This window comes from Cetorhinus maximus, unplaced genomic scaffold (assembly GCF_964194155.1).
Source record: "Cetorhinus maximus unplaced genomic scaffold, sCetMax3.hap1.1 HAP1_SCAFFOLD_388, whole genome shotgun sequence".
Lineage (NCBI taxonomy): Eukaryota > Metazoa > Chordata > Chondrichthyes > Lamniformes > Cetorhinidae > Cetorhinus > Cetorhinus maximus.
Window position 1 is genome coordinate 380,543 of NW_027596334.1, and position 8,195 is coordinate 388,737.

At 51.8% G+C, this 8,195-nt stretch overlaps 2 long non-coding RNA genes across 4 annotated transcripts in view; one reads left to right on the forward strand and one right to left on the reverse strand.

Annotated features, from left to right (window-relative positions):
• Positions 1-7,121, forward strand: part of LOC144673578 (uncharacterized) — a 343,246-nt gene extending 336,125 nt beyond the window's left edge. Inside the window, exon 3 of the long non-coding RNA XR_013574384.1 lies at positions 6,991-7,121. This is a non-coding gene — a long non-coding RNA (uncharacterized LOC144673578). The remainder of the gene's footprint in view (positions 1-6,990) is intronic.
• The window catches only part of LOC144673576 (uncharacterized), a 345,035-nt gene extending 337,193 nt beyond the window's left edge, over positions 1-7,842 (reverse strand). For 2 of the 3 annotated variants that reach the window (XR_013574381.1, XR_013574380.1), the window contains exons 1-2: positions 7,137-7,842; positions 5,600-6,382 (exon numbers count right to left, since the gene is read on the reverse strand). This is a non-coding gene — a long non-coding RNA (uncharacterized LOC144673576). Of the gene's footprint in view, positions 1-5,416; positions 5,432-5,502; positions 6,383-7,136 lie in introns of those variants that run through there. The other variant, XR_013574382.1, reaches the window with a different exon arrangement.
• Positions 7,843-8,195: the final 353 nt, after the last annotated feature.

Consider the following 8,195-nt stretch of genomic DNA (forward strand, 5'->3'; position numbering starts at 1 on the left):
TTATGACTTGCTTGGGAGGTTCAGACACACCTGAAATCAAGAAACCAGGGGTGGAAATTTACCTGTGTAGGTCGGGCTGGGCGGGGCAGAGCCGATGGCCACCCGCGATTGGCTGCGTGCCGCCATTTTACGCAGGCAGGCCAATTAAGGCCCGTCAAACCTGTGCGGGCGGGCGGGTGGAGGAGGGAGAATCAGGGCCTGCGCTCTTTTGCACATGCGCGTGAAAGAGTGTAGCAATCTCCCTGAGGCACGGAGCTTGTAGATGGTAAACGCTGCTGCTACTGTGCGTCGGTGGTGGAGGGAGTGAATGTTTGTGGATGGGGTGCCAATCGAGCGGGGCTGCTTTGTCCTGGACGGTGTCAAGCTTCTTGAGTGTTGTGGGAGCTGCACTCATCCAGGCAAGTGGGGAGTATTCCATCACACTCCTGACTTGTGCCTTGTAGATGGTGGACAGGCTTTGAGGAGTCAGGAGGTTAGTTACTTGCCACAGGATTCCTAGCCTTTGACCTGCTCTTGTAGCCACAGTATTTATATGGCTAGTCCAGTTCAGTTTCTGGTCAATGGTAACCCCCAGGATGTTGATGGTGGGGGATTCAGTGATGGTAATGCCATTGAATGTCAAGGAGCGACGGTTAGATTCTCTCTTGTTGGAGATGGTCATTGCCTGGCACTTGTGTGGTGTGAATGTTACTTGCCACTTGTCAGCCCAAACCTGGATATCACCCAGGTCTTGCTGCATTTGGACATGGGCTGCTTCAGTATCTGAGGAGTCGCGAATGGTGCTGAACATTGTGCAATCATCAGCGAACATCCCCACTTCTGACCTTATGATGGAAGGAAGGTCATTGATGAAGCAGCTGAAGATGGTTGGGTTGAGGACACTACCCTGAGGAACTCCTGCAGTGATGTCCTGGAGCTGGGATGACTGACCTCCAACAACCACAACCATCTTCCTTTGTGCTAGGTATGACTCCACCCAGCGGAGAGTTTTCCCCCTGATTCCCATTAACTCCAGTTTTGCTAGGGCTCCTTGATGCCACACTCGGTCAAATGCTGCCTTGATGTCAAGCGCAGTCACTCTCACCTCACCTCGCAAGTTCAGCTCTTTTGTCCATGTTTGAACCAAGGCTGTAGTGAGCTCAGGAGCTGAGTGGCCCTGGCAGAACCCAAACTGGGCATCAGTGAGCAGGTTATTGCTAAACAAGTGCCACTTGATAGCACTGTTGATGACACCTTTCATCACTTTACTGATGATCGAGAGTAGACTGATGGGGTGGCAATTGGCCGGGTTGGATTTGTCCCACTTTTTGTGTACAGGACATACCTGGGCAATTTTCCACATAGCCGGGTAGATGCCAGTGTTGTAGCTGTACTGGAACAGCTTGGTTAGGGGCGCGGCAAGTTCTGGAGCAAAGGTCTTCAGTACTATTGCCGGAATATTGTCAGGGCCCATAGACTTTGCAGTATCCAGTGCCTTCAACTGTTTCTTGATATCATGTGGAGTGAATCGAATTGTCTGAAGACTGGCATCTGTGATGCTGGGGACCTCTGGAGGAGGCCGAGATGGATCATCCACTCAGCACTTCTGGCTGAAGATTGTTGTAAATGCTGAGTCAGTACTGAGGGAGTGCTGCACTGTCAGAGGGTCAGTACTGAGGGAGTGCTGCACTGTCAGAGGGTCAGTACTGAGGGAGTGCTGCACTGTCTGAGGGTCAGTGCTGAGGGAGTGCTGCAGTGTCAGAGGGTCAGTACTGAGGGAGTGCTGCACTGTCAGAGGGTCAGTACTGAGGGAGTGCTGCACTGTCAGAGGGTCAGTACTGAGGGAGTGCTGCACTGTCGGAGGGTCAGTACTGAGGGAGTGCCGCACTGTCAGAGGGTCAGTACTGAGGGAGTGCTGCACTGTCAGAGGGTCAGTACTGTGGGAGTGCTGCACTGTCAGAGGGTCAGTACTGAGGGAGTGCTGCACTGTCAGAGGGTCAGTACTGAGGGAGTGCTGCACTGTCAGAGGGTCAGTACTGAGGGAGTGCTGCACTGTAGGAGCGTCAGTACTGAGGGAGTGCTGCACTGTCAGAGGGTCAGTACTGAGGGAGCGCTGCACTGTCGGAAGGTCAGTATCGAGGGAGTGCTGCACTGTCGGAGGGTCAGTACTGAGGGAGTGCTGCACTGTAGGAGCGTCAGTACTGAGGGAGTGCTGCACTGTCAGAGGGTCAGTACTGAGGGAGCGCTGCACTGTCGGAAGGTCAGTATCGAGGGAGTGCTGCACTGTCGGAGGGTCAGTACTGAGGGAGTGCTGCACTGTAGGAGCATCAGTACCGAGGGAATGCTGCACTGTCAGAGGGTCAGTACTGAGGGAGCGCTGCACTGTCGGAGGGTCAGTACTGAGGTAGTGCTGCACTGTCGGAGGGTCAGTACTGAGGGAGTGCTGCACTGTTGGAAGGGTCAGTACTCAGGGAGTGCTGCACTGTCGGAGGGTCAGTACTGAGGGAGTGCTGCACTGTAGGAGCGTCAGTACTGAGGGAGTGCTGCACTGTCAGAGGGTCAGTACTGATGTAGCGCTGCACTGTTGGAGGGTCAGTACTGAGGGAGTGCTGCACTCTTGGAGGGTCAGTTCTGAGGGAGTGCTGCACTCTTGGAGGGTCAGTACATTGGGAGCACTGCACCGTTGGAGGGTCAGTACTGAGGGAGTGCTGCACTGTCGGAAGGGTTAACTCGAAACGTCAACTGATTTCTTCTCCACCGATGCTGCCAGACCTGCTGAGTTTTTCCAGGTAATTCTGTTTTTGTTTTGGATTTCCAGCATCCGCAGTAGCTTTTAGCTTTTTGTTTTTATCAGTTGAGATGTACACATTGCCCAGATCTCTCTGTTCCAGCACCTACTTTAACATTCCGCCATTTCAGTTAACATCCTCGTTATTCCGAACAGAACCTATTCCGTGAGGATAGTGTGGTTCCGGGAAATCTGACCCACATGACGGAAATAGACATCTCAAATACTTGAACCATCGGCGATCACTTGGTCAAACGGGTAAAGCTTGACGTCCCCGAAGATTAATCTCAAGGAGCAGACATCTGGAATGGAAACTCTGAGGGGGTTTCAGATACCCAGAAGTGACCCTCACCTCCAGACAGCCTAATTAAACGTGGCAGTTTTACGAACTGTCGAATTAGCTCCAGCCTCATTAAACACAAACGCTCACTAATCAGCTAGAATTCCAGTGGGATTTTCCCAGCCAGAGGGTGGGAGGGAGAGGAGAGCATTCCCCCTTTCGCAAAAGGCTGCATTCGATTGCAGAAACCCCAGGAAGGTCATTAACAGGAAGGGAAAATTGGGAGAGGATTTTATATAAAGCAGACGTGATAATGACTGTTTTAAGGAACTGTTGCAGTTTTGGCAGAGCTTTGCCAATGCCGAAAGTCTGATAGACTGAGACAACAGCTGAACTTAATACTGGTTCATTCAGCTCCAGAACAAGCTGTGACTCGCTGGATTAACCCCCCACTTCGCTTTGGCGCCAGAATGTTATGGGTTCCAGATCCACTCTCTGAAAATCTGAGCACACAATTCAAGCTGAAGCGTGCGCCATGTTCAGCTGCCGTCTCAGTCTATTGATCCCCCTCAGTCTGTCAACACTGTGACGCTCCCCTAAGGCAGTCATTATGTTGTCTGCTCCGTAAAATCCCCTTTGATCTTTTACCACCCTGTTTCCCCCTCTCTCGCCCTCCGTGCCCACCGGCCTACACTGGTGCCCACTCAAGCAAAGTCTCAGTGTTAAAATTCTCACCCCTGTTTTCAAATCCCTCCTTAGCCTCACCCCCATATCCCTGGACTCTCCACCATGCCCCACAACTGTCCGAGGTATCTGCCCGCCTCTCCTGCTGGCCCTCCCACAGTGGGGAGGTCAGGGAGGGCACGCCAAGCTCCAACCGGACAGAGAATCGGGGTCCGGAGTCTTGGACGGACCCCAGCCAGAGGGGGCCGGGTCTGGGGGAGGAGGGGGTTTGGGGGAGGGAGGGGTTTGTTGAGTGGGCGGTAGGGAGAGGTGACTCCCCCCAACAAAGCCAAGTGGCATGAAGAGCCCAGTGGGTTAGGAACATAGGAAACAGGGGCATTAGGAGGCCATTCAGCCCCTTGACCTGTTCTGCCATTCAAGTAGATCATGGCTGATCTTCTCCCTTCTCAACATCTTCCCCGCGCTATCGTTAATATCTAGAAATCTATCGATCTCTGTCTTGAACAAACTCAGTCACTGAACTTCCACAGCCTCTGGGGTAGAGAATTCCAAAGATTCACCACCCCCCTGAGGGAAGAAATTCCTCCTCATCTCAGTCTTAAAGTACCTGCCCCTTATTCTGAGACTGTGCCCCCTGGTTCTAGACCCCGCCCCACCAGCCAAGGGAAACGTCTTTGCTGCACTCCACCCAGTCACGCCCTGTAAAAATGTAACTTTCAGTGAGATCGCCCCTCATTCTTCCAAACTCTAGAGAATACAGGCCCCGTCTCCTCAACCTCCCCTCATAAAAGAGTCCCGCCATCCCAGGGATCAGTCTGGTGAACCTCCATTGTGCTCCCTCCATGGCCAGTATATCCTTCTTTGCATAAAACCAAAACTGTGCACAATACTCCTGACGCAATTCCCAATTCTCCAGGAACACCCCTGGAGTCTCTAGGCTAATCTCCGGGACACTCACTGGGTAGCAAGGACCCAACAGGAAAATCAGGCAATAATACTTCAACAATATGTCTTCACCTCCTTACCAGAGTGTCAGGGGTGTGGTTGGGGGAGGGGAAGGCTGCTCGACTGGGTGAGGCGGTTGGAGGCCATGCGTCGGAATCTCCAGGAATGCTTCCAAAACAGAGGCGGCAACTTTAAAAAGCAGGAGAAATGCCGAGGACCCGGATTCATTTGTTCCCCGTGGAATCGCTGCAACAGAGGGGAGGAACATTCTAGCAAATCCATCCTGCCGCCCCACTGAATGAATTCCTACTTTCCGTGCAATTCCCAGGCTGGCCATTTCCTTTCCCCCGGGTTACTGTCCCGCCATAACTTTCGGGTGAATAAACAAACCGTCCGAGAGGTCAAATCACTTTATTAATCGAGGAACATTCCGGAACAGCAAGATCTCATTACAGGTCAAGCTGAGTCAGCGATGCGAGCGCACGACCAGTGTTAACGGTGCACACGATGGCGGAGAACGAGAGGTTCAGGGAGGAGGCACAGGGAAAGCGTTCGAGGATCCCCAGACCGAGCGAATCAAAGCAGATTGTAGGGAACTCAAACCATGGGCAGTGCAGGGATTCACTTCACATCCCTGCATCAAATCAAACATTCCATCAACACGCAGCTCCGAGGGGCAACACTGACAGTTTCACAGCTCTCTCTTGGTCCAGTGGTCACCCTCTGTCCAAGGGTCACTCCCTGTCCAGGGGTCACTCTATGTCCAAGTGCAATTCTCCAATATTACTCTCTGTCCGGTCATCTGAACTGTCTGTTCAGGGCTCACCACTGATGTTACTCTCTGGCCAGAGTTCACTCCCTGTCCAGGGGTCACTCCCTGTCCAGGGGTCACTCTCTGATGTTGCTCTCTGCCCAAGGGTCACTCTCTGTCCAGGGGTCACTCTCTGATGTTACTCTGTATCCAGTGGTCACTCTCTGTCCAGGGATCACTCTCCAATGTTACTCTCTGTCCAGTAGTCACTGTCTGTTCAAGGTTCATACTGATGCTATTCTCTGTCCCGGTGTCCCTCTCTGTCTGGTGGTCACCTTCTGCCCAGCGGTCACTCTTTGTCCAGTGGTCACTCTCTGTCCAAGGGTCAATCTCTGATGTTACTCTTTGTCCAGTGGTCACCCTCTACCCAAGGGTCACTCTCCAATGTTACCCTGTCCAGGGGTCACTTTCTGTCCAATGTTACTCTCTAATATTACTCTCTGTCCTGAGGCCACTCACCGTCCAGCAGTGACTCCCTACTCAGGGATCACTCTCAGTCCAATGGTCGCTCTCTGTCCTGGGGGTCACTCTCCATCCAGGAGTCATTTTCTGTTCTGTGGTCACTCTCTGATGTTACTTTCTCCAGGGGTCACTCTTTGTCCAGCGGTCACTCTCTGCCCAGGGATCATTCTCTATGTTACTCTCTGTCTCCGGCTGGTGCTGGTATGGGAGGGGATGGGGGAGGGTGATACTGAACCTGGGTTTCACTGCCACGCACCCTGTGATTGGCCATCCTGCTGCTCAATGGTGATGGCCAGGTCCAAACACGGTGATCTCAGCGATTGCCAGAGAGGTGTGCCGACCGGGTATCACCACGGTGACGTATCGGCCGAACATCCCATTGCAGCTAAAGTGCTGTGTTTCTCCAGGACTGATGGACTCAACCACTCCACACCTGCCAACACAGAAACACAAGGACATTAGGAAGAATAAGAGGCCATTCAGCCCCTCTAGACTTTTCTGCCAAATTCTAAGCCCCAACCCTATTTTCCCAGCTTTGCTCCATATCCCACAAAACCCTTGACCAGTAAAATCTATTGAGCTCTATTTTGAAAGCTCTAATTGACTCCCAAAGCCCTCACCAAGAGGTTTTATGGGATTTGTAGTGTGCCTGTTGTGGAAATTCACTTTTAATGTAATCTACCTGTCGCAGGAGCTTTCCTCTGGCTAGTTTGCCTGTAACTGGAGTTTGCCTGTCGTTGGGAATTTGCCTGTAGCAGGAGTTTGTCTGTAGCAGGGGGTTTGCCTCTGGCAAGTTTGCCTGTAGTGTGAGATTGCCTGTAACAGGAGTTTGTCTGTAGTGGGAGTTTGCTTGCAGCAGGAGTTTGTCTGTAGTGGGAGTTTGCCTGCAGCAGGAGTTTGCCTCTGGCTAGTTTTCCTGTAGTGGGAATTTGTCAACAGCTGGAGTTTACCTGTAGTGTGAGATTGCCCGTAACAGGAATTTGTCTGGAACAGGTGTTTGCAGCTGCAGTTTGGCTATAGCAGGAGCTTGCCTTTAGTGAGGGTTTGCCTGTAGCGGGAGTTTGCTGTAGCTGGTGGTTTTGCCTGTAGTGGGAGTTTTTGCCTGCACCTAGAGCTTGACTGTAGCAGGGGTTTGCCTGTCACAGGAATTTTTCTATAGCTGAAGTTTGCCTGTAGTTGCCGTTTACCTGGCATTGGATTTGCCATTGTCTTCAAGCGAGTCTCCAATACGGACCTCTGCTCCGTTCAGGTCTCCCGGAACCCCGTCTATCCTGTTAGTGATGGACACGGTGCCCACCATATAGGGGTGGAGAAGGTCCACCCTCCACCAGGGCTCCATCTCGGAGGTAGTGATGGAGCAGGAACCCAGGCTGCAGTCCGAGTTCACGTTCCCGTCTATTGCATTGATGGCATTCCCGAGATAATTTTCCAAGCTGGACTGAGTGGCTCTGCCTTGCAGGGCAAAGTTAAGGTCTAAAGGTTAAACACAGAGATTTAGAGGGTTCCATAAACTTCTTGAAACATTACAATGAGCACCTTGTTCATTCTCCCTCCATGGGGAACTGCACTGTTAGGGTGTGGCTTACCTTCAGACTCCACATGTTCTCCTGGCCAATCTTCCATTCTCCCTAACCCTCAACTCAGTTAAAACTCTGCTGCACATATCCTAAATTACACTGAGTCCTGTTCGCCCACCACCCATAAGACCATAAGACATAGGGGCAGAAATTAGGCCAATCGGCCCATCGAGTCTGCTCCGCCATTCAATCATGGCTGATAAGTTTCTCAACCCCCTTCTCCCGCCTTCTCCCCTTAACCTTTGGTCTCCTTACTAATCAAGAACCTATCTATCTCGGTCTTAAATACACTCAATGATCTGGCCCCACAGCCTTCTGTGGCAATGAGTTCCATAGATTCACCACTCTCTGGCTAAAGAAGTTTCTCCTCATCTCTGTTCTAAAAGGTCTTCCCTTTACTCTGAGGCTGTGCCCTCGGGTCCTAGTCTTTCCTACTAATGGAAACATCTTCCCCACGTCCACTCTATCCAGGCCTTTCAGTATTCTGTAAGTTTCAATCAGATCCCCCCTCATCCTTCTAAACTCCATCGAGTATAGACCCAGAGTCCTCAAACGTTCCTCATATGTTAAGCCTTTCATTCCTGGGATCGTTCTCGTGAACCTCCTATGGACCCTCTCCAGGGCCAGCACATCCTTCCTGAGATACGGGGCCCAAAATTGCTCACAATA